This window comes from Rhyacophila brunnea, unplaced genomic scaffold, assembly GCF_057557595.1.
Source record: "Rhyacophila brunnea isolate RB1 unplaced genomic scaffold, BYU_Rbru_1.0 scaffold_4, whole genome shotgun sequence".
Taxonomy (NCBI): Eukaryota; Metazoa; Arthropoda; class Insecta; order Trichoptera; family Rhyacophilidae; genus Rhyacophila; species Rhyacophila brunnea.
Window position 1 is genome coordinate 29956736 of NW_028233068.1, and position 27904 is coordinate 29984639.

The window sequence follows — 27904 nt, forward strand, 5'->3', positions numbered from 1 at the left end:
TTAAACCAAAATCTCCGTCAAAATTTTAGTCTATGGCGACTGGTTTTCACATTAATCTGTTCTGTGTAGGCTACAAATTCAATCGCAATAAAAACATTATGAAATCCCCACATAACAGAATTATAAGATATGCTCCGCAAATGCAAATCGTACCACCTTACAGCCACACCCAGAAAGTAGCCAACTTCCATTATTTTTGTGTTCCCTGGGAATCCTCATCAATTAAGATGTTTATTGATGCATGTGAGTCAAAACTCTTTTACTATTACCAAGGCCCACTATAGTCAAGCTGTGCCACAAAATTGTAAATTTCGATGGTAATCCTAGTTATTGTACATACTTCAATTGTAATAATGGTAAACTGTTTGCAATAAAAAATAATGATTGTTGCATATTTAAATACATTGAATTAGTACGAACTAAATATGTAATCGAAAATCTTCATTTATTGCGGACAGGTTACCGAATTGCATTTGAAGATAATCAATACTAGCACTTACATCGTGATTCGCAATTCAGTGCCAGGGGCCTGAATATAGTCCGCGTTGACTAAATATCCTTTTCATTTATGAAAACGCACATAAATGGCGTACCCACGTCAGTGAGCAATTTTATTATCGATTACCATTCTCATCCGGTAAAGAAAATGTGTGAGTCATTGACCTACCCGAATTTTTGATAGCTTTGCCACGCCTCGATCGAAAACATGTAAGAATTAATAAAAAGATGGAGCAGCCAATGGTGTTAACAAATAATAATTAATAACTCTATGATAAAACAAAAGTCAGCCACCGTGAACAATGTAAAGAGCATTGCTCCAACTAAGAAGATCACTAGCCTTTGCACAAGGGGACGACAACATTTCACTAAGATTTCGCTTAATATGAAATAATATAAATTATCACTAATCGTCGCTATAGGATTTGTTTCCCGAATAGACCAAATGTCAATTTTACAGGAGACGAAAAACAAATTTCATTGTCGTATATTTTAATATCAGTAGATTTATCAATCATTCTTTCTACACTGTATGATTGCAACATTATCTAAGAATAGATTCCAAGAATAATATACTGGTATAAATCATTAAATGCACAGAAAATGCGTTTTATTTACAAGTACTCACTGTGGATATTCGGGAAATTTTTAGCGCTCTCTCAGAATAATGGATATTCGGGACAAAACATGGACGTTCGGGATTTAAGACCGTAGCGTATTGCTGCACGGCCCACAGATTACTGAATGGTCAAAAAGTACGCGCCTCAAATGTTATATTTTATTTACACGATAATTGTTAATAATTACCTCTACTATTTAAATACTTAATGATCGTAATTACCCAAGTTCGTATGTAATAATAACATGCGGCAATCGCTTTTTCGATTATTTTTTGGATTAAGTAATTAAATAGTTTTTAAGTAATTAACTATTTTTTTATTGAACGAATAATTCACAAGATTTAAGAATGTACCATTCTAATAATTGAACATACTTACATAATTTTTTAAAATCACTTCTGAGAAAATATATTATAAGGTATCTACTACTTCAATTACTAACCGACGTCACGGTCATTTCTCCAATATTTTATGATGGTACTTACTCGTACTTGCTAACAATTTTATATTAATACTTTTTCCAAAAAAAAAAAAATCAATTTATATATATCTGTAAGATTATTATATCTATATATTTCTATAATTGACAATTAAACTTATTACAAACCACCAAATAAATATTATATATTTACTATTGTAAGGAATAACAACACAAAATAATAGCATGTATAAATTAATTATCATTGGCTGCTAATATTAGGTAGGTACCAATATCCTAAGTATATAATATCCACCAAATAAATAGTTAATAACATACATATTAAATTAAATTAACTATCAGCGCATTCAAAAATAAATAATAGCATCGCTCTTTATTTTCATAGAAATACCTAGATTAAAAGTAAAATAAAGACAAACAATGTTTGATTAAAAATAATTTGAAATAATAATTATTTTTTACGTCATAGTAGTTGCCGGGTCATACTGTAGAATTCATATAACCGTTGGGATTTTGTGTCATTTATCAAAACAAAATGCAGTTATTTAGGTTAAAATACTCACTTCCACAACTCTACTGTAAGTTCAGGGCTAACTAGAGATGTATCAGCTATGAATGATCTCTTCAAATTTGATGAATTCACTATTAAAACAATAGTAACGTTAAAAACAATATCAATAAGACGAAATTTGAAAGAAGTCACCGGACGGCCAAAAAATATGAAAGTGGGCGTGATTGTTTTAGAGCTAGACAGCGTGAATGTGGGAGCGAGATGCACGGCGTGAGCGCGGTTTGATTGGCTAAAGTCATATTCGGGAAATAAACACTCAGCCAGAGATATATTTCGACCGAAATTAACTTGGATATTCAGGTACGAATAGTTGGACATTCGGGAGAACACCACGGAGTAATTGTAACTTAACATGGCGTATTCGGGTTTTTTAAAAAAATATCTCTGTTCCTAGATAAAAATATATTATTTTTATAAATGATTTCGGTAGAGTTTGATAAAAGAAATTGAACTGCATTAAAATGTCGATTTCGACAAAAATGGATATTCGGGAAACAAATCCTATAGCGACGTAATATCAACAGACGATTTTATATTCACTACCGACTGTTCAAATATTTACTGATATCAGGTGGTCATTGAAGGGATCGTGTATCTTTTTTTTAATCAAATCCGGTTCTGGTCTTATTTATGAATTGACACAAGAAAGGGCTTAGTGTCAAACAACACTATCTACAAAAGTGCAACTTTACAGGAGAGCCAAAAATCGTTATTTTAGATTCTTGTAACTCAACAAGGGAAATGTTTATTTAAAACCTAATGTTGATTTTTTATAATTTATTGTGTATTGTACATTTATCTTGCTTATGATGATATTAAAATTTATAGGGATAGTTTTAAAAAAATATGAAAACAAGGTTAACTTATGTAGTTAGCGTTAAACTTTACTGACGATTTAATAAGAAATTAAAAAAGATTGACATAACGTTGTTTAACTGTAGCCGTAAATGTAAAATAACGTTATCTCAAAAAAAAAAACAACACTTTTTTGTAGATAACGTTGTCTGACTTTAAGCACTCGGGTGTGGTCTAACTGATTAAATTGGGCAAAGTGCTCAAAAGAGACTTATTGTGCTTTTATTGTGACGTTTCTTTTGATTTTCACGTTAAAAATATGTGCTTAATATTATATTATGTTAATATTATCATATATATTTATTTATTATGTAAGTTGTGAGAGATTCATTATTCTGTGCTATTAATATTATACCTACATATTATGTAGAATGTTTTAATCTGTTTAGCATCAAAAATTGTTTCAAAAAAGTCGCCAACCGCCTGCCACATACGCAGCGACCCACTATACTACTAATTATTAACCTTTTGCAGTTTAGCCTCTTATATGCAGGGCTCAAAATGGACCGGAGCGCGCCGGAGTGTCGATTCGGTTCATAAAATCCCCTAAACTATTGCTCCGTCTCGTGGAAAAATAATTTAACCGTCTGAGCTAGAGTTACCATATAATAAAAAATCTAACACCCTTAGGTATTTTTATAAAATACATATAAAATTAGATACCTAACTATGTTGATATTTTCGTAAAATTATCAAGCGCTCCAGTTCGTAAAATTTTCCATTTTGAGCGCTGCATAGGTCGAGGTACAGTATTAACATGAACTATTAAGAAATCATAATCGGGTAGGTATTTATAAACCATCGACATAATCATAATTAAAATTAAATGTTTAACCAAACCGTCAAATATCTCACTTCACTAATGTAATATAGATACATTTTTAATAAAACTGTAGTTTTTTTTGTACCGACATTATGTCGGTACATCACAACGCAACTTACTGTATAATATAATTAATTGCATTTATTCAGATTTTTGTGAAGTCGGGTTCCAGTTATCGTTCCATCTTTTGGTGGGTCTGCGGAGGGAGGGGGTGACAGCTACTAATCATCAAGATGTGTGTGGTTCATAGTTTCGCCCATCTTTTCCACTTGTGCATTTATAATTTTTTCCCGTCTTTCAGATCTGATTACGGATCCAACTAGAAATTTATCGGATTTAAGGGTTTAAGTCTATAGAACGTCGGACAAGTTCTACGAAAATACCTGCATGGTAACCAATGTACAGAATCGAGAAGAGCGGAAGGTGCTAGGGGAGGCCTTCATCCTACAGTGCATTGATTTAGTTAGACGGAAATTAAAAAAAGTAAATGTGTGTACCTACATCTCAATTCGATTAATATGTTTATGCACGTCAAATGTTTTTTTTTTTGATAATTCACGATAAAGTTATTGACACCTGACTTGAAACGATGTGAATGCACTTTTTTACCTGCACTCCTAAAAGAAAGTATCAGAAAGTAAAACCAACCGGAGGGAGACGACGATAGACTTTCTTCTGGCATCGTATCAGCGAGTGGGAGCGGGAAGGAAGCTGATGTTTGAGTTTTTCTAATGGCTACACGTATTAACGAGCGATCGCAGCCGATTGTGAGTCGCTTCCGTTCTATAGAAAGTAAAAGTTGTAGGAAAGATGGCGGACGCGCGGGAAATTTCGCGCGTGCGCAGGTCACTGACCCTGTCACATGACAGCTTGGCTTCTCGTCGAGAGACTGGGATTTATTATTCATAATAACAATGAAAATGTCTGCATTAATACACTTTTTTATAAATACATCAACAAACAAAGTATCTATTTATTTAAATAAACTAATAAAATGACAGATCAGGATTAAGACGTTCCAAGAAATCAGCTTATAAAGTGCATTTCTCTGTATCTACTACATCTTATTACTTAATTCAAAAACATGTTTAAAATACTTATATAACATGTAATAAAATATACAATCTTATAGGCACTTACTTATAAAGATGTTGTGAATATCAGTTTCAGTGACGCATGCGTTTTCTTTTAAATATAAGTACAGTGACGTCCCGTGGGGGTAGGCAGATTGAGCGTCGCTTGGGGGCGGCAGTTACTCGAGGGTGGCAAATCGAGCAGAACCATTTGGCATATATAGAAATAGCTACCTAAACTGGGCACTTAATAACGAAAATATCTTTCTTTAAAAAAATCAGCTCACTGGTTGGAAACAAAATGTATTAATTATTAACATAAAATGTTAAACAGGACTGTAATTTTTTGTCGGGTTCGCGATGTCTAGTTAACTTCCATTGTCATTAGACGTCCTTCGTGACCAGAAATGACACGAGCACTAATGATAAAAAATATTGTATAAAAAATATTGTATAAAAAATGGGGCGGCATTATGGCGCTGCCCAAGGGCGGCATTTTGTCTAGGGACGTCAGTGTATAGGTAGCCGTGTTTTATAAAGTTGTTCAATTCTTGAACCAAATATAAGTACATTTTTAAGAAACATCTTCCTTCACTTATATCTGTCTGAAGCTACCTTCGCTGTCTTATGCTTTAATTATACGAGCATGTTCGCAAACTCGACGACTCACGACGATCATCGTGAGCAATCGTTGACATTAAATACCAATTAAACCGAATGATTCAGGCACCAATTTGATTGTCACGGCATTTGTTTTAATTGATTCATAACATATGTTGTGATGATAGTGTGACAAAATAAAAAGTACCTCAACCAAAAATATTTATTGATCCGTTTGGTGGCTAAACTAAACTGTCTTTAGCGTTACTCTATTTAAAAAAAAATTATAACCGATATTTAATAAAAACAATTGGACAAATAGCAAGTTACTGGTTGTATTTTTGTTTCTTTTTTCTTATATTATAGTTTTCTTAGTTATTGTAATGTCGTCCCATGACAAACCGTCGTACCCTATACTTTTTCACACGATTAATAATAGTAAGTTAGCTTATATAAATCAAAAATTGACTATGAAGAAATCTATTCTCAAAAGTTATAAAACTTCCTTTACTCATTTTACACCGTAAGCACCCCTCGCGAGACGTCACTGGTTATTACGATAATATAAAATACTTTAATTTTTTTTAATTTCAAAATAGTGACATTAAATTGTAGTATGACATTTTGTAATAGACAATATTTCCCAGAGTTCCTTTGAACTGTATGTTTGATTTAAAAAGTATTATTATAACATACGCCTCTATGTAAATTGTCAGTATCGTCTCAATACAATGTTATGTCTTTATAAGCCTATATCAAACTATGCCTAAATCTAATTATGATATTTTTATGTAAGTAAGAAGTTTTCTTCGAGAATAAATGTTTGCGACAAAAAAAACTGGGTGTGCCCGTGGTATGATTTTAGGAGTAACGAGGAGATATTTGTGCGGACCAAGCAGCATCTCATCACGCTGACAGTGAAGAGGCGACGTTGGATCTGGCTGGGCCACGTACTGCGGACGCTTGAAGATAATTTCAACCTGGCTTACCTGTTATTCAAGCCAACCGGATTCCGGCATTATGGCATGGCCATAACGCAAGAATTCTGAAGATCGACAAGGATTCTTGGAGGCTCCGTGTGATGTCAACATGCTCCAACTAACGGGAAGGACATGGGTAAAGAAGAAGAATAAAGTAAGTAAATAAAAATATAATACAAATCCTAATTACATATACCTGCCACACCAAGCACTGTTACACAGACAAGTTAATAATTAATATTATAAATCAAAAGACAAAAAATATATGATTATTTGAACAAAAAAATATCTTGAAAAGAAAGGTATAAGGACGGGAATAGATTGAATATCTTTATCTCTTTCATACAGATAAACTGAATTATCTGAGATGGTATCTATGTCTCTGTCTGACCTAGGCCAACCCAAAATAATATATCTCGTGACTTTCACCTGCTTCGTTTGGTAATTGCCTTGGTCAAGGTAAGAGTAGGTTCTTCGAAATTCATGATGTGATGATTAACCTTTTTAACGAGGCTTTACCGTTGCTTTTATATTAATATATATTTTTGTTTCAAATGTCAGTGCTGATTCACAATATAGTATCATATAAATCGATGATGTCATAATTAATTTGTGTCATTATATTATTAGTTAGGAAAAAGAATAAAGCCATTTTTATATTAATTTAAAAAAAAAGTCAAATAAAAATATGAGATAATAAATGATGTAAATTTCTCAAGGTAGCAATTAATTCAAAAAAAAAAAAAAAATTAATAAATACTATTGACTGAAATCTCTTATTCTTTTTTTTCATTTGCCATCCCATATTACAAGTGGAAACACCGGTACGTTCTTTACTTCATCGAATGCTGTCCGGAACAGCTCGGTGGTACATCACTCGTACCAACCACGGAGGTTCTTCACTTAACAAATTCAAATTAATTAATTATATTTATGTATATTGAACTTTACAAATCATAAATTAAAGACGTTTACAATATGATATGGAAAAGTAAAGAAAAATATAAACGATATTAGCAAAATAGTAAAATATAAATAATATGAGGTACTTACATGGAAGTACCTACGCCGAATGAGCTAAGTAGATCCTATTTGAGGAATTTACAAAACAGCGTCCACCTAAACTCATCTCACGTAGGTGGACTATATCAACATCCTAAGCGATTTGGTTGCACACAGTAGTTATTGCCTACCCAATTGGCATTAACGTGGAATTTTTCATGGGGTAATTGAAATCAATAAAAATTGGTTGAATTTTAACATTTTAAATGGAACGTCGATGGTGTCCTATGTGAACTGTCTCTTACTACTTGCTTATTTGCCAGTCCACTGAGTGAGGGTAATTTACTGTAGCGATCGGCGGAACTAGCCAGCAGTGCACATTTTTAATTACATTCATAATTTATTGTTTAATTTTATTAAAATATTTTTAAAAAATCTGTACGACCACAGGTATCATGCCTACTAATCCAAAAGGCCATAAGGGAGAATTTTCAACATTACAGGAATTCAATTTGAAAAAAGAATTTTTATCGTCTGACCCAGGTCTTATAGGACGCCGAAGCTAACATCCTGACCTAGCCCTTATAAATTTTCTCATTTTCGTAACTTATGTCCTCCAAAATTTCGCGTAGATCCTTCTGGCTTAGCAGTCACGATGTATTGAATTGGAACATTTGGCATTCCATTCATTCTTTAGTTCGAACTTTTTTTTAGTTATGAGTTACGATTGCCAAATTCTAGAGTCTGTATTCTATAAACTGGCGTACACGTCACACGGTAAGCATTCTACCATCGCGTTCGACTCTTGCAAGTTTTCAATGGGTGGTAATGAGAGAGAATGCAGTGCGGTATCTGAAGCGGGGAGGGGGAATCGCACGTCAGCTGATAGAAGACAAACTCTAATGTATTATTTCATAACTAAACTATAATTTGCAATAATTAATAGTGTAAGAAGTACACACGGCGCTATTTTCAACCGTTTACAAAACAATTACGTAATCCTAGCAAATATGTGTTATAGTAACTATATAATATTTGGAGCCAATTGGTGATGGTAAGTATATTCATATTTTAGACTGAAAAATACTATACCTGTCGGTGTTTTCATTTTAAACGACTTTTAGGCCTACCGCGCATGAACGATTTCCTATCGTACGGTCAACAATCGAGGAGCTGTAACCATCGTATTGCAATGCAACCCCGCGCATGGACGATCGAGCAAACGGCCGAATTGAAAATCTGTGTTCAGACACAAAATTTTACACCGATTCGAACCGGCCGGGGTCCCATTGGCAATGCTTTTAAATGAGAGCCCGCACAAGTCATGGCCGGCCGAGAGTGCACTCATACATGCACGCACAAGTGACGCAGTCGTATGTAGCGCACGCATACATTGAACCGCCACATTTGACTTGACAGTTCATCAATGCGTGCCTATTGGCTTTGCATGCGCGTACCAGTCCCATTTTTTCGTTTCTTTCTTCATAAATTAATAATATATACACCCACATTTTAAAACAGTTTGATAATCTATACAAAACCTCTATATATTATAAGCTCTACAAAATCCATTTTGACGTTTCTTATATTGCGTCCGCCATTTTTCGGTGCGGAAGCATATCTTCAGTGCGCGCGCATTGCCTCCGATTTATATCACGCCATGCGCGCTCAAACGTACTGGCCGGTAATAATTATTTGGATCATGCGTGAGCAAACCAACAATTGTCCGAATGCTACCGGCCGGTTATGTAATCGTCCATGCGCGGTAGGCCTTAGACTCCATGCGCAAACACAAGGGTGGTTTTTCGGGTCAATACAAATTATTTAGAATATTACTTCTTCTTCTTTGTTATTACTTATATGATCATAACTCGGATGATTTGTCTGTCAAACAATCTTTTCAGCGAGTTGGCCCCACTCCTCTCGGCATTTTACAAGACCTATGGCCACTGGAAGACTCGTGGTACACACAAATTGGTGCGACGATCTGGGCATTCAATATTTGCTTTAATATATTCCGATGAGCCATGTCTTAAATACAAGACAGCATGGACGACACAAGGAACACTAACGATCCTAATAACAATTAAGCCACGCGCAATTGACAACCATTTGTGGATGTAACAGCTCGCAATAACTCTTAGGTGAACACTGTTAGCTATACTTGTATACCAGGCATTTATTGCTAGACTCAAAATTTAGAGTGTCTGGGTATGGGGAATGTACTGGAAAAGTGTAGTATTCCGCGGTTGAAGCGACGAGAAGCGATAAGTAGTAGGCGGGGTAAATATGGAAGTCCGTAGCACCTGCTAATTTTTGTTAACATCGCCCCCTCCCGCTACCTTAATAATCAATAAAAAAATATTATATATTACTTATTATTACGTATGTGTAAACTAATCATTCCATAGAAAAAAATAATAGTCTTAAATGGCTTTAAACACGTGAAAACCATTCGCCAACCGATCATAATAAAAAAAATGAACCAGCAATCGTATGTAGAATAATGCTGTCAGCTTCGATTAAAATTATAAATTTAATTCTTATGATGTTTCACGTAAATCGCACTGAGCTCTTTATTATATTTGAAACATTTTTAAGTCTAGTGCTTATTTTCACTTTATTTGGTAACAGAACAAGTTACATAGTGGAGAAATCTAATGCAGTATTCGCTTTTCCAGACGTTTTGTATATTTCAATAAATTGATAATATGCCAATGATAGTTGTTTTAAAAAGGTTTAGGTACACTGAGGAAAATAATGCAAATAAATCTACGTCTTTGGATCAACATCTTCACGGCTAACCATTCCATGGCAGGTTTTATTTTTTACCATGTTTTTTTTTTCATTCACATACCATGAAAATTAGATCAAGGTACAAATTTAAGTATTGAATACCTATTATGCATATTACAGAATATTGATATGATTAAAATTATTCAATAAAAAAGATCAGTAAATCATATGATGCATGTTTATATGATATAGAACGATTAAAGAAATGATGCTATATAACTCGGGTGTATTAAATTTATTATTGAGAAGTAACTGACTATTTAGTCAAAACATGGAAAAGGAAACCACGTGACTAATAAGTAATTATATTAATAAGTTAATGAATGTTGACGAAAACCTTCTTCTATTTTGGTTGAGTCTAAATATATTAAATTGATTGTTGTTTAATTTAATAAAACGCATTTTTTTTGTAGTGCTTATTCCACGTTTAATCAATAAATTAGGACCGGTTTCGTCCGCCTCAGAGGGACATTTTCAACTCTGAGGCGGACGAAACCGGTCCTAATTTTTTGATTAAAAGTGGAATAAGTACTACAAAAAAATGCGTTTTATTAAATTAAATAACAATACAATGCAGTTCCACCATGAATAATTGACAGTTAACTAAATAAAATAAATATTAAATTGAAACTCCAAAAGTGGTTACTAATGGTGATACCTGGTATGTAGCTTTGCAGATTCATTAAATTGGTAGCAAGTTGAAACTTTCGTTATTTGATGGGTACCTAATCCATACCGAGATACATTTGCCCGGAAAACACTGAATATTGTATAAATACTGTTACGCATTTGTATGATTATATTTTAAATGTTTTTATGAAAATAACATTTTTTTTGTATTTACTGTCAAACTTACTGGAAAGCATATTAAATTTAGTAGCCATATTTAGGGGGAAATTATAAAGTCTGTTTCATCGGAAGTAGCGACGCGCGATCTTGTTGAATATTGTATTGATGAAGCGCGCAAATTATACGATGTCAACTGTCCAAACTACATTGAATTTAAGCAAAGTTTGAAAACTTTCAAAACAATGACGTTCATTTGTGTCGAAGCAAACGTATGCAGACCATTGCATATAAAGCATGTGGATGTGATTTATAGTATGTGATGGTATGGAAAGAGAGTCTTGCATTCGTGTTGTGAAAATTTTTATTGTACATTTTTTTTTATCAATGAGTAATTTTATGGACGCTAGATCAGTCTGAAGATGGATTTATAGCCAAGAATAACATTCAACTCGACCATTGGAGAAGTTAACAAAAAAATGTTGAACCATTAAAATTATAGTTGAAATGTAGGTATCACTGAGTTTGTATTTTGTCAACAATTGACATATTACGTCAATCCAGTGATAACTGCTTAAAATTTGTACGTAAAATGATTATAAACTAAAAGCATAATATTAAAAATAAGGCCTCGAAATAGTTTAAACCAGTCATAATATACCAACATCTTAAAAAATGCGTATTTCGAACGAATTGAGAGAATTTACCCAAGACTCAAATCCCTACAACTAACATAACTAGGTACTCAAAAAGATGCGTACGTGTAAACATAAAATAAAATAGATAATCATAGTATTACGTGTCATCACACTCATCACTGCATCTTCAATAATAATATTTTTTTTATCGTGGGGGGCATCAAAATCACTCAGTGCCTTGGACCGTTTGTAAACCCGCCACTGACCGAACGATGCTTCAATTGAAACGGTTAAACATTTATATAATTTATCGCGGTGACATAATATTAAGGCATTACATTTTATTATATATTTTCTAATACCAAGCCAGTGAAACGCAATGATAGTAATGTGATAACCAAAGCGCAACAACACAATACATGTATGTATAGGTAAGATATAACACTTTGATACAGACATTTTACTATTAGGTACCTAGTTGGTATTAACTAGTACATAATAATATGTACATCAAAATTAGTTAGGTACTACGTTAAAGTTCCCACCACCACCATATATGCACAGCCGTGGATATACACGGCCGCTTTCTATAACGCTTTCAACGTGTCTGAAAGTAGTGATTTTAAGTGCTCATTCCGTCCCGAGACGGAACCGTACGGGACTGATGCTGCAACCATGCACCGTAGTGCTTAAAGAAGAAAGTTAAGAAAGATTTTTTTTTTGTTTTTTGGACTGGCTCTGCTGTCCGCTGACGTTAAGCGCTTTGTGTACCCGCATACTGAGTGTCACGAATTGAAATGGATGAGTCTACAGAAGAGTCGGGACTATCCCGCTCCCCATACGACGCTGCAAATTTCTCGAATGCCGCAAAGTTGGCGAAGGTACTATACAACTATTGTACTATATCGTAGAATTAATAAAAAAATAATCTGCAAAATGTACCTACATAATTTATGTCTTTTTGTTCCTAGCACGTGCCAAAAAATTGTGTATTTTATAATTCATTGATATAACTAGCATGCATAAAATTTTCAGCTGCCCTTAAACAGATGCATATCAAATTCAAGAGAGAATACATTTTAATATTTTTTACTATGCAAATGAAAAAAAATGTCGGACTATTAAGTAGGTACACATAAAACGACTATAAAACTAACATGCTTTTTAGACAAGAGTAAAAAACTGCAGATGACGCGATTTTTTCTGCTAATAGGACAAACGATCCGCAAAAGTGCATCGATCATTGAGACGCCATAAGGTATGATGCAGAAGTACTCAACATTTAAGAAGAGGGCACAAATAATTTTATTATTAATACACTTCGCACACCGCCTATCATTGTAATATCTTCTATTGTTACCCCAGTTTTTCCAGTTGTCCAACACGTACGTACTACCTATGCAAATGTATGACAGAGCCCAAAGGTTTCGAATTTTTGACTTTGAAAAGCAATCACTCTGCCGAGTATTAGGTTACATGGGTACGACTCTTTTACAAATCGACTGCTTAATCTGCAAACCAGGCAACTGCACTTTTAAAAAACTGATATTTTGATAGCATTTTGTAATAAAGCATGTTTTCTATATTCACACAAAATTTTAAGCTTCTAGCTCTATAAATAAATGCGTTATCGTTCTTCACACAAAACACCCTACTGCAGGTGCCAAATTTCCGATATCGTAAAGAGAACAACTCCGCTCTTTATATAAAATGTATTTATATATAAAAGGAAAGCTAAAATAATGTATTAATTCGAAGTGCAGCTTATTTGTAAAAAAATCCAAGTGTATTTTTGGATAGTTAAATTATTAAGTTTTTTCTCCTTCCTGAACAATTTTCCCAAATGGAGTTAGCCGGTTTGCAGATTAGGGAGTTGAAATAGTTTACGTCGTTTACGACGATGCTTCATATGACTGGGTACAGTGTGACACTGCGGATTTATGTATAACCGCATGGATCCCGTCATCGAGGCAAACACTCTCTTACATTGCAGTCATGTTACAAGAACTACCTATGCGCTGGAAATATCACAAGAGAAATTGCATGATCTTGTGCTTGACTTACCTCCCTATTCTGGAGCATAATCGGGTGAAGTACCTAAGTACTTACCTAATTTGTAAATTTGTATGAGCTTTTAATCTACTGTAGCGCATCATTATGCATAACGTCTATAAAATATTAATTATTACCATTAAGATGAATACAAAAAGTAGTAAGGTTCCTACTTGAATTATTTTTGATAAAAATATTATTAATGGGAAAACGTTCACCATCGCTATCGAAATGCATTACGAGCAGTTGCATAATGCACCCGAAAGACCTTTTTAGCAAGAGCATAAAAAATCGGCCCGCGGAAGTGAATTGATAGACTACCAGAACGCGCTTCTGTCTTCCGGTTTCGATTGATGCAGTTTTTTTCGTTATTAATTTCATGTTAAAATGTTTTTTTAAGCTAGCAAGAGCACCCATATTGTGTTTATTGTGGTTTTATAATATTTTTTTAAAATTTGAAATGGCTAAGATAAGTTGCTCATTCTCGTTATTATTTCGCATAATAATATACCTACTTGATAAATTATTTTGTATTAAGCAATTACATCTGCATTGTTTCTATCAATGTATAAAATGAGAAAAAAATGTATATTATCTGTTAGGTAGGTACCAGATTTCAATAATAAAGAAAAATAAAATTACCTATAAAAAGTTTTATTATGAATATTGTATGTATCACATTATCAAATATAATTAATGTGGCTCTTTATTAAAAAAATAATCAGTAGGTACTAAAAAATATTAAAAACTTTATGGCAGTAAATTTCTAATATTATAAAATATAAAGGAAGGAAAATGCTAATTTTTGTATGTTTCTTACATATTTTTGGTTAAAAGTAAAATATAATAGCTTCGTAGGCCTGAATTTTCCAGTTAAGTAATTTTTAAAAACTATTAATAATATTTATAACTCTTATAATGATTAATCTTTGGCCACAAAGGTGGGGGGTGGGTGTAGTTATCTTACATGCTACTTGCAAGACAGTGATTTGGTGACGAATAATTATTAGAAGGATATTATCTTAAATGAAAGTTACTGCCATTGGCTGCAATAAAAACATGGTTGTAGGCTAAAGCTAAAAAATAATAATATATTATATTTAGGTATTAATAATAGGCTTTGGACATTTCAAAATGCTTCAATTTTAATATATGTAAATATTATTATGGATATTTTGGTATTTATTAATTTATTTGAAATACACATGAATGAATAATATTATATTAATATGTGCTTATAGTATATTGAATTGCTTTTTAAGTTGTATTATGTGTGTATAGTATGTAATTTATGGAGTGATTTGAAAGCGATTTAAATAAATCAATCTGCCACGTTTTGTTTCTCGAAAAGTTAACCAGTTATTCACTAAAATTATTTGAAAAAATATAAAATTACATACTATTTTTTAATATTTCAAAGAATCTAAAATGTTGTTACGAATCTATTGTTAAAAAACTCGTGCTAACACAATATATTTCTTACTGTATTCTTTGAAATATATTTATTTTTACATAATCTGAAGAAATATAAACATCCAATAACATAACGATATAATATAGTTGTACTAATTGTTACATTAGCTATGTGTATTAAAACGTAAAAAGTAATGTAGAATATCTAATTAGAAAATGTAAGTATTGTAGAGTTGCCACTTAATAACTTTGCTATAACTTTTCTATACTTACATATTTTTTGTACTTACATCATTTATAGTATCTATTTATTTATTTATTTATTTATTTATTACAACATATATTAATACAAGTTATAATCATTTGATTTAATTTTATGCGAGGTAATCAGCCAAAAAGCCGTATCAGTGTAGTAAAAAGTGCAAAAAAGTACAAAGTTATAAAGCCAGCACTCGAAATGGAAAATTTTACCTACTTATCTACTTATCTACTTATCTAATTTTATGTGTGTTTTATAAAAACAAGTGTGTTAGATTTATTGTTATATGGCCATTCTAGCTCAAATGGTATTTTTTTTCCACGAGACGGAACGGCGCCCCGGTGCGCTCCGGTCGATTTAGAGCCCTGTACAAAGCGTTAACTCTACCTATATATAAAATCAAGCGTAGAGTATCGTCAGTATGTGCTTCCATTGCCTTCTAAAACAAACGATCGCTGCGATTATTCAGGGAAAAAAACACGGATATAAAAAAAACCTCTCCTAAACCCGTCAATGTCATTCAAGGCTGAACTGTAGCCCATTATTTGTCAGAAATAAATGGTGATTGAGCGCATGATGTTCAGAAACATTCAAAAAATGGAGAAAAATAATACAATATGTATTATGATGCAGCAATGCAGGGGAAAAGAGGAATACATTAGTTGGGAACGATTTTGGTGGCGGCTAACGTACGTACTTAGATGTAATGTCAATAATAGATACGTACTATTTCTTAAATCTTTTGGATAATACAGTAATTTCTTATATAAACGTCACTTTGTTTATTTTTAACTTCGATTTATAGGTGTCTATGCTGGTGAAATGTCTTCAATTAGAATCGAGCTTATTATCAAGAAATTTAACATTTAAAATTATATCGAATGTTAAAAATCGACTGATTACAAATATCCGTAAATTTGGACATTTTTCCATCGAGCTGTAAAATTTCATGTGCACGTCAAGCCTATCAGGCACCATTAGTGAGGAGTGCAAGAATAGTCAATATGCTCCCCAAAGACGTAGACATTTTCGGTGGCGTGCTATGTATTTTGTATTCGAAATTTTATTTTTCTGTATAAAATTGTACTTTTTAATATTTTTTATTATTACTTATACAATATATTCTCTTCTTTTCTCTTGTTAGGGTAATATTTGTTATAATGTAAATCTCATGTTGTAAACATCTTGAATTTAGATTTCTTATGTCCACAGTGTTTTGTTTTCCTAAAAAAATAAATAGCGTTATATTTCTGTTTTTTGAGATTATTCAAATCTAATAAGGCCACATTGGCATACAATGATTATTGTGGGGCTGACAACCCTAAAATCTTATATACCTACTTTAACTATTATTTACATTCTCCGCCTCAATATGCTACTAGATTCCTACACTAACATTCCATTCTTGACACACTTAGATATTATGTTATTAAATTATTAGTAAGTTTAAGTACGTTATAACAAAAATGTTGAGATATCTAAACACCGTTTAGTAATTAAGGTAATTATTAATATACTTTAATTTAAAATACAAAATTTGACTGTCAAACAGTGACGAAATTTAGAAAGCGCTTCAGTGAGAATTGTAAAAACTACTAGTTAACTTCGTCGCGATTAGATAGAACATACATACTTTAGTGATTAGAGCACAATATGTGCGCGGATCCCAGTGATCAAGAGAATCAACGATTTTATTTTCCCAACGCACACGATAATAAAAATAACATTTTTATTTCCTGATCTAGGATTTTAATTGGATTTTCTGGAATATTAGTTTTTATTCTTCTTCAGGATCTTATGACTAATGATCTTGACCCGAATGATTTGGCTGTCGAGTGTCAAACAGCCTTCTCAACGGGTTGGCCCGATTCTTCCTGGCATTCTACTGTGGCCACTGGAAGATCCGTCACACGTTTGTTTCGTTTAATATTAAGATGCGGCATATCTAACTGAAAAACAAGACACCGCGGACGATACAAACGGGCACTTATAATCCTAATAATTATGACCGTTAAACCACGCGCATTCAATAACTACTTACGAATGCGTCAGCTTGCAATAACTCGTAAGTTTATTTATATCTGCAGGACAGGTATTTATTTAAGATAGGGTGAAAGTACGGAGTGCTTAGGTATGGGGAATATACATGAACAAAGTGGTATTCCGATATTGAAGAAACAAAGTATCTAGTTCGTGGGGTAAATATAGAAGGCAGTGGCACCTGGTGGATTTTATTAATCCCGCCACTTCCCGCCGTCTTAAAATCAATAAAAAAATATTGTGCATATTTTTCAAAATTGATCCCCCACAAACCCAAAACTTTTCTGCGTGCGCTTGGTAGTTATCTATCTTATTGAGTATATAAGATATGTAGGTGACCATATAATATAATAATTAATAATATTTCATATTATAACAATGTAATAAAATTTTCTTATATTTTATTGGATATTTAAGGGTTGAATAATTTACGAAGTGAAGTATTCGACATTTGGACTATTAATACAACGCAGCCTTGTGGTTTTATGTAGATATCCATTGCAATGTTATGCAATTATCGACTCGCAAATTTTATTGATTATTTATGCAATTCACAGAGATGAAATTTATCCAATTAAAATATTAACATACTGACCGAAATGTTTTTTATTATTTAAAAAAATGCCGTTACGTAAACGGAATCTGAGTCGACTAATGGATTTATTTTGTCTTTGTCAGGAAGAATATTATTGGAACTACTACAACACATATATCACAAATTAATGATACATTTTATAACACTATGTACCTATATCAATTATTAATCTGCAATATTATAACAGCACAAAGGAAATTTATTACACTTCGCGTAGAAATTTTTATATTAAGCATTAACAATAATAATACTAGGCCCGTTTCAGACGAGACACCGGTGTTGCGCCCGATATACTATAAGAGGCCTTTGTATTCGAATAAAGGGCCTTTCTATTATGTTTATGAACGCCCCAGAGCTAACACGTCAATGCGTGTCCGGTACACTTTTCCGTCGGCCGCTACATTCTCAAGCCGCTGATACACTTGTTTTTATTACCGCAGCCAGTTTTATGTTCTAATTTATAACGCGAAATTATGGTTGACTCATTAGCTCTGGGGCGTTCATAAAAACAATACAAAGGCCCCTTTATTCGAATACAAAGGCCTCCTATATTATATCGAGTGCGACACCGGTGTCCCGTCTGAAACGGGCCTTATTGTATCATTGGTAATATGGTATATTATGTTTTCACACTTGACGTCATGAGAAAGTTTTTTTTTTATAAACGACACATCTAAGAAATATTTTTTTAAAATAAAATAGTAAAAAAGAATAAAACGTAGCATAATAATAATAAAATATTATAACCAAGTAAACTATAATATAATAACAAAATATACATTATTATTAAATTAGAAATAAAAAAGTAAAAGCACAATTAATAAAGCTATAAATTTAATATTATGAAAAACAAATTGAGTAGGTACACAAAAAAAAATCATTTACCCATTTCAGTGTTTGAGTGCTTGAGCGGAGGTATTGGACATGTCAATAGAAGAACTATTCGAAAGAGAATGAAACCTTAGTGTTCAAAATCAACGTAGAAAAGGATACATTTTTTTGGAGTTACGAATGTTGAACACGCTCAATCGATCGGAGTAGTTGAAGATTGAATTTACAGTTATAAACATAACCAGGTCAGCTGTTTGTTACCTTGATTTTAGCGAGGATAGATTATCCATAGATCATGAATGAACAAGAGTGATTCCTGTACATGTTATTTAATATTTTTGTTGTTTCCAGGTGCTAATAAACATTCATAATAGGTAGGGTATGTGTAGTGACAACTTTCGCCTTTAAACAGACTCAGAATGCCGCCCCAACAACTTTTCAATCTTAAATTGTACGTAAATTCATTACCTACCAAAGATATTTTCTTCATTTCTTAAAAGGGAAAATGTTATAAAAACGGTAATAATTCTACACATCTAACGAGCCGTCAATATAGATAGCGTCGCAGATTTAAAAAATGTGCCTAAACCCACGGGACATAATTGTATTTGTCAATGTTTTCGTATCATCCGTCATAAATAATATTACGAGGCTGGCATTGATGCAGTGTTGCTTATGAGAGTTTGTTGTTAGCTATTCAAGTGTTAAAATTATCAATTCTTTTTACATAAATTTCTATATACATGAATAAAAAAAACTATTGTTCAACATATCTCTACATACCATACCACTATAATAAAATATATACATTTTTTTAAATATTAGTCGATATCATTGTATAATTTATTGCGAATTACATTGCTAAAATTAATTACTTATTAAAATATTCATAATAAAAATAGATATTTATATGTTATCCAGTTCATTGTTAATAACTTATATTTTGTCCTCGTAATATTGTAATTAATTAAAACAACATTTTATCAATGGTTTAAAAATAGGCATTGAGATAATTACACAATCACATTTTTTCTGTCAAACACCAGAAGTTTTCGTTTTCACGGTCGCATTAGAAAATGAAAAAAAAATAATGGCTTTTTAATTCGCAAGGAAGCCATATGGTATTTCAAAGAAAATAATCGTTATTGTGTAGGTCCAAAATGAGAAATGGTCTTTTTTATCTAATACTAAATTGGACACCATCTAATCTACACATTTTTTATTATATACCTAAATATATACAATATCTAGTTGATTTTTAGTATTAGGACATTTTGTTTACTTTGAAGTAGTGTATCTTTATATAGAAATAATGAATAGTGTATTTTGATTAAGAATCATAAAAAAATATAAATGTGAGTATTATATAAATAAAGATATTGTCTTCGAGTCGCCATCAGGAAAGATCCCTCAAGTTACGGTCCAAACTCTTTAGTTTTTAGCGCATATTTGGCAATGCAAATGATCAATTATTTTATTAAATATCGTCAGCTGTTTGAGAGCGAAAAAAACAGACCCGAATAGCTGCTATTTATAAATTGGTGTAAGTAACACGCGCTTATCCATAGTTGATGCCATTGAAACTTGAAATGAAAAAAAAATGCGTTTGTGCATTAATTTGCATACAAACCAGTTGCGTTAATCAATACTTGTTATAGGTACACAAAGGAATTAAAAACTTAGCCTGTCTTTCTGATGCCGATATAAGAAATATCTAGTGATACCACTTAATTAGTTGTATGAATACATCTAGGTATCTACTATATTACACGAAGCGAACGTTTTTTTTTTTTAAATAATTGAATGGGTATTTATAATTTTTATCTTTCTTCAAATTTTGTTTTCAATTAAAAAAAATAACTTGTATTCTACAAGAGGTTGTAAACAAAAAAAAAATCATTACTGAATACGTACATGCTACTCTTTTTGTTTTATCTATATTTTATAACATAATGATAATGTTTATAACTATTTATTAAGGTCTACATACGGCTATCGACAATATGTTTGAGACGCATTCTGCAGTTTTTTTTGAGATATTGCTCGGCGTGGACCGGATAACCTGGATATACTGGTGATTTTGGGTAGCCGCCAGGGAAGTCGAAGCAGAGGAAGAGCGTCGGCGCGTTGTAGCTTCCAAATATAGGACCTGACTGGGGGGCAGCTTTCAATGTGTTCTGAGAGAAGGATATGATCGAGAGGGATGGAAAGTCTTGGTCGCTCAAAGTAGATATAATTTCGAGATGGTCACGATCCTCGGCCATGAGGGAACGACCAAGAAGAAGAAGAAGGTCTACACCAACAATCACATAAGTATACAGTATAAACGGATACAAGTTATAAAATAAATGAATACACATAATTTTTGAAAACACCTCATACCCATATCAGTATACGCAATTTAGAAATGTAAAAAATGCTAGTTAATTTGATCGTAATTAAATAGGACGTACATAGCTCAATTGGTAATGTACAGTGGCGCGAATCCAGTGGATGCGGAGTCGAGTCCCACTGGGCGTTGTATTGTTTCGAAAGATTTTTTCTAGTAGGTAGGTATAAGTAAATAATATATCTCAAATTATCTTGTCTTGTATTTGTTAAAACTAATTTAGCTGCAGAATCGTACATACGCCACACTGGCGCTGAGGTACTGATAGAATAATATAAATTTTAATAATACAGCAGTAATTCAATTTCAACTGCAGACAAACTTATTTGATACGTAGTTTATTTGAGTTAGTTGGTAATAATTATGTCTAAAATACGAATCATTAATTCCCATCATGGATCATATAGATTAAAATGATCTTATTTTACAAAGAAACATACATAAATTCTTACATTCCATTCTATGCTGTATTTATCCCTAATCAAAAGGGTCAGACTACAATACTGCAAGTGTTGTGCTTATGTCGTCGCCAAATAAATAAATTAGATATTTTCTAACTAAACGAAATTAAGTAATAAAGCAACTCCATTATTTTGCTCGTCCTTGGACAGATATTCTCAACCAGTGTACCACAAAATTTCATCTTATTTACCTAATAAAACATGTAAATTCTAATTAAAAATGCTACTTTTGTACATTTTTCTAACAAATTTGTTCTGCCCGTTATTTTGATATTTGATGTTATTTGTTATTAATTGACGTTAAATACTGTACCTGTATAATATTATTACTACATATTATTATTTTTAATTTTAGACTTTTATTTTTTCTAGTAGATAGTTGAGGCGATTTTTATGAATTTTCCATGTTAAAGTAGTCTATTTTAGCAAGTTTATTGGTTTAGTTGTTTAGTATCTTATGCGTAATAAATCATTATTGTTGGAAATACTCGTATAAGAGTTTTTTTGGTCTGAAAAGGAAAATTTCAGAGCTTCGACTGGTATATAAATTTAGCTATACCTACTGTATATTATCTTAATTGAATATTTCCGAAGCATAGTTATTTAAAATAGCGCGTCAAATAATTTGAACAATCACAAAAAATATGTAAAGAACTGTACCCCATAAATACGTCATTATAACAAAACGTCAGTACCTACTGACTGCTAAAGAGAGCGATTAAACACCAGTTTTTACCAATTTTCAATGCGTCAACGTACAGAATATTAATTAAATATTTCTTTTATTCAACGAATAATTCACAAGATTTTAAGAATGTACCATTCTTATTATTAAACATACGTATATTTGAAAACACTCATGAGAAAATATAGCCAATAGAAAAAAATCTTTTTTGAAAAAATAAGACTTGAAGCAGGAATCAAACCCGCGTCTCTTGGGTATCGCGTCATGAGCATTACCACTATGCTACGACTGCCATGCTTAACTGCGATAAAATTTTAACTAGGTACCTATTGGCCTTTTTAATACCTGCTCATAAGCGCTATCCAAAGTGAGTTACGGTAGGCGATCAGTTTTTGTGTTCTAAAAGTATTTATAACTTTAATTACTAACCGACGTCACGGATCACTCCAATATTTTTGGTTGTAACTTACTTGAACTTGCTAATAATTTAAATTAACTATTTCTGAATTAAATGACAGGTAATTGCTTCAATGTTTTTGTTGATTCTCAATTTAAATTATTGAATGTTTTGATGGATACTAGTCCGAAACGTAAGGCGTCGGTTTCCATCAGAGGTCTCTGGGCTCGATTCTTGTCCCGATGAAGTTACAATATATTTATGTGATTTTCTCAAGACCCGCGTGTTAGGTACTTCGATTGTTACTCGACTACTATCAATGGTCTTCATGGGCTGTTGTGGTGTTAAAAAGTTAATATAAAATGTCCGAAGCATACCAACTTTCCCATAATATAATCAGAGATTTTTTCAAAACATTAAATCGAATAATTTCTTAATGTATCGAATAATTTCTCAATGTAAAACATAATTGATAAAATATTTATTATGATAACAATTGATTGAAGTATTAAAAACCTCATGGCACTGGACAGATGTGATTAAAAATTGAAACCGGTGTCAAAGCGTGCCAATTCGAAATTTCATAAAAAAAGCGGATGACATGCACCCACATAGTCATTAAATACTTTTCAATTCTTTTTTTACAAACACAATAAATTGCTTTCTCGGCACGCGTCCATATGTTTCCTTTCATATCACAACTATAAAAAATGTAATATATTGTGTTACGTACGTCATATAAGTAAGACCGCAAAATAACATCTCATTTCATTAGTTTTCTGCTCACTTTCCTATCATCTTACAAAAATATAATATCAATAGTTTTTTTTTTGCAACGAGAACCCTTTTTTAACTCTCGTCTAGCGTTTTTTTATTATTATTTTTCAATCAAAATGTTGTTCCGATCAAATTTCTTAAAGCGAAAGACTGTATAGTTAGTCCGTTGCACTTGGTAATTTTCATTTTATTTTGGACTAGATATCATAAATTCCAGTTTATGGCTATGCAAATGTCAATTATTTTTGTACGCATTGAAGACTTTTAATTTTAAAGAAACCTCAATATAGTTTCGATGGACAAACAGTTATTTTTTTGCCTCAATGGCAGGAATTATTAAGTTATTACAATAAAATACATATTTTCCATAGAGCTATTTTATTATTTATATGTTAGTTAATAAAACTTCTAACCTTAGAGCCAGTGTATTCTACGTCCAAAAACACTATTGGAAAAACATTACTAAGATTGTTTCTGCCTTCAATGTTAACGTGCTTATAAAATAATGGTTTACAATTTTCGTATTTCTGTTATTAATATACTTAAAAGGTGAATTGGTCCGAAAAGACATCTGTAAAATTTATTTGGTATATTCGGACAGCTATGAGGGACAGACTTGTTTCAATATTAATTTCTTTCTTACTTTCCTGATAAGGTCGTGTAATTTGTTTGGTATTTGAAGCCTACGACATTTAAGAAACGTAATAAAGTTAATTTCGTACATTGTTATGCGTAAAACTATAAACCCTCCAGCGGCGTACGAGACGACAACCCTTTGGAGTCTGATGCGTTTTTTTGCTGCTTCAACTTTCAATATTGATAAAAGAATTCGCAAAATTAATAGGGGCAAAAAGATCAGCGAACAATGCAGCGGCGCACGCGACTCGTCTATGCCCAAAAACCCTTTTATCCGATTTCGCCAAAATCGGTAAATTACAGGGGTGAAGAACCAAATCAATTTTTGTACAAATTAAATTTAAGTATTTTGAACATGTTTGTGTATATGTAAAAAACTTAAATTATCAATGTGGATACCCACAGCGTGGATATTTTTATTAACATACTGATCAATGATGTGGCGAAGACTATCCATTGGATAGAGAAAAACGAAGTGTAGCCGCAGAAAAGTTAATAACTGGACAAGTGGACAGTAATATTTACACAACTTAGATAATAGTATCTAAATATGACGTCATATAAGATTCTCCAATTGATAAAAATGCATTAATAATAGGTACAATAATTGACGAAATTTCTGAATCTCGTTGATAAATTGGTATACAATTGAATGAAATTGTGTGTTAAAAAATGTAAATGAATTATCTTGTTTGCGCCTACATAGTTGATAGCCATTTGCATATGCCATCAGGTTATTCTTCTTCTTTATTTGCTATATCCGTTGTCGTCAGTCACTGAGGTTCTTGAACCAGGACGTTTTTATTAAGAGCCACCAAGCTCACCGAAAATCTTCCCTTGAGTGATAAGTTACAGAATTTTGTATAAAAATATTATCAAATAAATAAATACAAATCATATTTTAAATACATCATATTTTGCTACCTTTAGGATTTTAAATCAACCTTCCTTTGACGAATAAATCTTCTTCAACCATATCCAATCCTAATAGGATCATATGAGCCTCCACAGAATGGAGGTTTGTATTAACAGAATTTGTTTTTACGAGAAATGAATGTCAGCCACTTGCTCAACCTATTAGGTCCATACTCTGACTAGTATTAGTGTATACAAATTGAAAAACAATATGTGTATTTGTCAGACCCAGGATTTGAACCTGGGACCCACGACGCTATAGATCGTGACTAGGCGATGCGCGGATTGCGGGTCGCGGGTGCAAATTACGCAAGCCGAACGAAATATAACTAGTCATAAAGGTTCAACATGCGTCCTTTTTATGTTATATTTATTATTATATTCGTAATAATAATAGTATATTCAATTAAATGTTTTCTTTTTTAAGTACATACGTAAAGTTTTTTAGTCATCTTTACACGATTTAAGAATATGTACATCCGACGCCATGACAATACGAATCGACGTGCAGACACCTCGACTATCGCTCTCCGAATGGCAATGCGGCCGTAATTTCGTTCCACATACAGTTGAAAATTATTTGCTGTTTCACAACGTGGATATAAATAATAATCTATTATTGTCTTTCATTGTTACAATATAATCAGTACCATAATACGTATTATTCATATCGACACATATTAGGTACGAAAGGTTTTAGAAGCCGATAATAGCTTCGACACAATAATGGATAATATTAAATTAAATATGGTATGTATAGTTAAAGATATTTAAAAGCATATTTGAAATTGGTGTCAATGGATAAATTTTTTTGTATTTTTTTAAGCACGCGTTGCCATAGGTGCACGATTGCTTCTTCGATAAATGCCAAATCCTAAAAGAGAGATATCTCATTTCCAAATCCAGCTAAATGCAAGCAGACGGCACGGAATAATAGCGCTGAATGCCAATGGATCACCTGTCCAAATGCATTTTTTCCTCCGCACGAGATGAAGAACGTTTTATATAGTATAATGTCGCGTCGCATAAAAGAGTGCAACTTGGCGTCGAATTCGTTAGAAACTTAACCTGAAATAAAACTCGGTGGACTAATGGTCAATATCAGATTGTTTCCAAAGCATTATAATGGAGTTATAACACGTAAATACCAGTCGATCTAATTAATTGTTTCACTTTGTAGTTTGGCATAGTACTCCATGTTTAATTCTGCAATATACGTGTATACAGTATATTGTACGTCAATTTTTACCAAAAATGAGCTTTAAAAACCGTTTGATAGCACTTTTATGATCTATCTAATACGAAAGAACATTTACGTAAACTCTAAGTAAATTTTAAGCTGCTCAAAATCGATTCATATTACGAGTACATCAGGAAAATATCATAAATATAATTATAAGTTGAGCATAAATTGACTTGGTGTGGTTTTAAATTAGCCATTGCAATTTAGAAAAAAATGTTAGTGTGAATATTAATTCAATTTTATTTATGTACGGTAATTGCATCTAATAGGATCAGTAAAAAGCTGTTCAAAAGTAACCTACGTAAGTATTTCATATATTATATGATTCAGTGTATGTAATTAAATAACGAATATTTGTTAATAAAATCATTAAAAAATATTTATTTTCGGACTTTTGTTACCCCTTGATCCTTCCGCCCGGATGTTTTGTACCCCATAACACCCCTACGTAATGCGTCTTTGCCTAAGGGTATGTACAGATTTTTAAAAATCCTCTCAGATATAAGTAATTAATAAGCACACTTGCCGACTCACTGAATAAATTGTAGGCTAGAAAAATGCTCGTTGAGTATTAGGTATATGTGGCGATCGCAAAATAAACTTAGGATAAGGAAGCAAAAAAAAGTACGCAATGTGACTGACGTCGCTAAACTGGTGAAAATGATGTTGGAAATGATGCTGGACAAATGCTACAATAAAATGGTGCCTGAGAGAACTAAACGACGACGGGTTACCTTAAAATTTGGAAAGTAACGAAATAATTAAGTCCGGCTGAAACACGTGAAACACTTCTTGGTGAAAGCTAAAAATCAAGAGAAGTGGATCTAGTGGAAGGTGCTGGAGCTAGATGATTACGTCTCCTCAACTCATGCATGTATAGCTGCACGTAGCTATAAACATATTAGAATGAAAAAATTATAGTGCCTTAATTCCGTTCCTCAAAACAAAGCTGACGTCCTTGTTTATACTTATGTACAATGGGGAAAAACTATTTAGAGGGAAGAAAAGTCACATTGCCTTGCTAAGCAAGGGAGCAAATGGTGATCTTAATAATTTAACAGTGAATATAGCCCGGCTGATGATGGAAAATTTTACTGCACATGCATATTACACGCAGTAATAACCAGGGATGATTTTCTATAACACAAATGCCGCTACCGATTCGTTAGAAAATTTAAAAAGAGGCCTCCAAACATTTTAAAGTCAGTCATAAAATTATACTAAAATCTATAAAAAACTGCGTATTTCTCAAAAATTGATGATTTTATTTTTTAATAAGATCGATTTAGATTTCATAGAACAAACACTTCAAACTATCATTCAACAATGTTAAATTCAGTGACGTTACGTTAGAGCAGGCAGATGACGCGTTACTTTATAACAGGAAATTATGACAGAAAATGCAAATATTACATAGGTACTTACATCTTTTATAGTAGATTTCATGGACACAAAATTGTTTTGTATTTTTATTTTAGGGGGCCTCAAAGTCACTCGGTATTTCGGGCCTCTACGTGACTAATCGAGCCA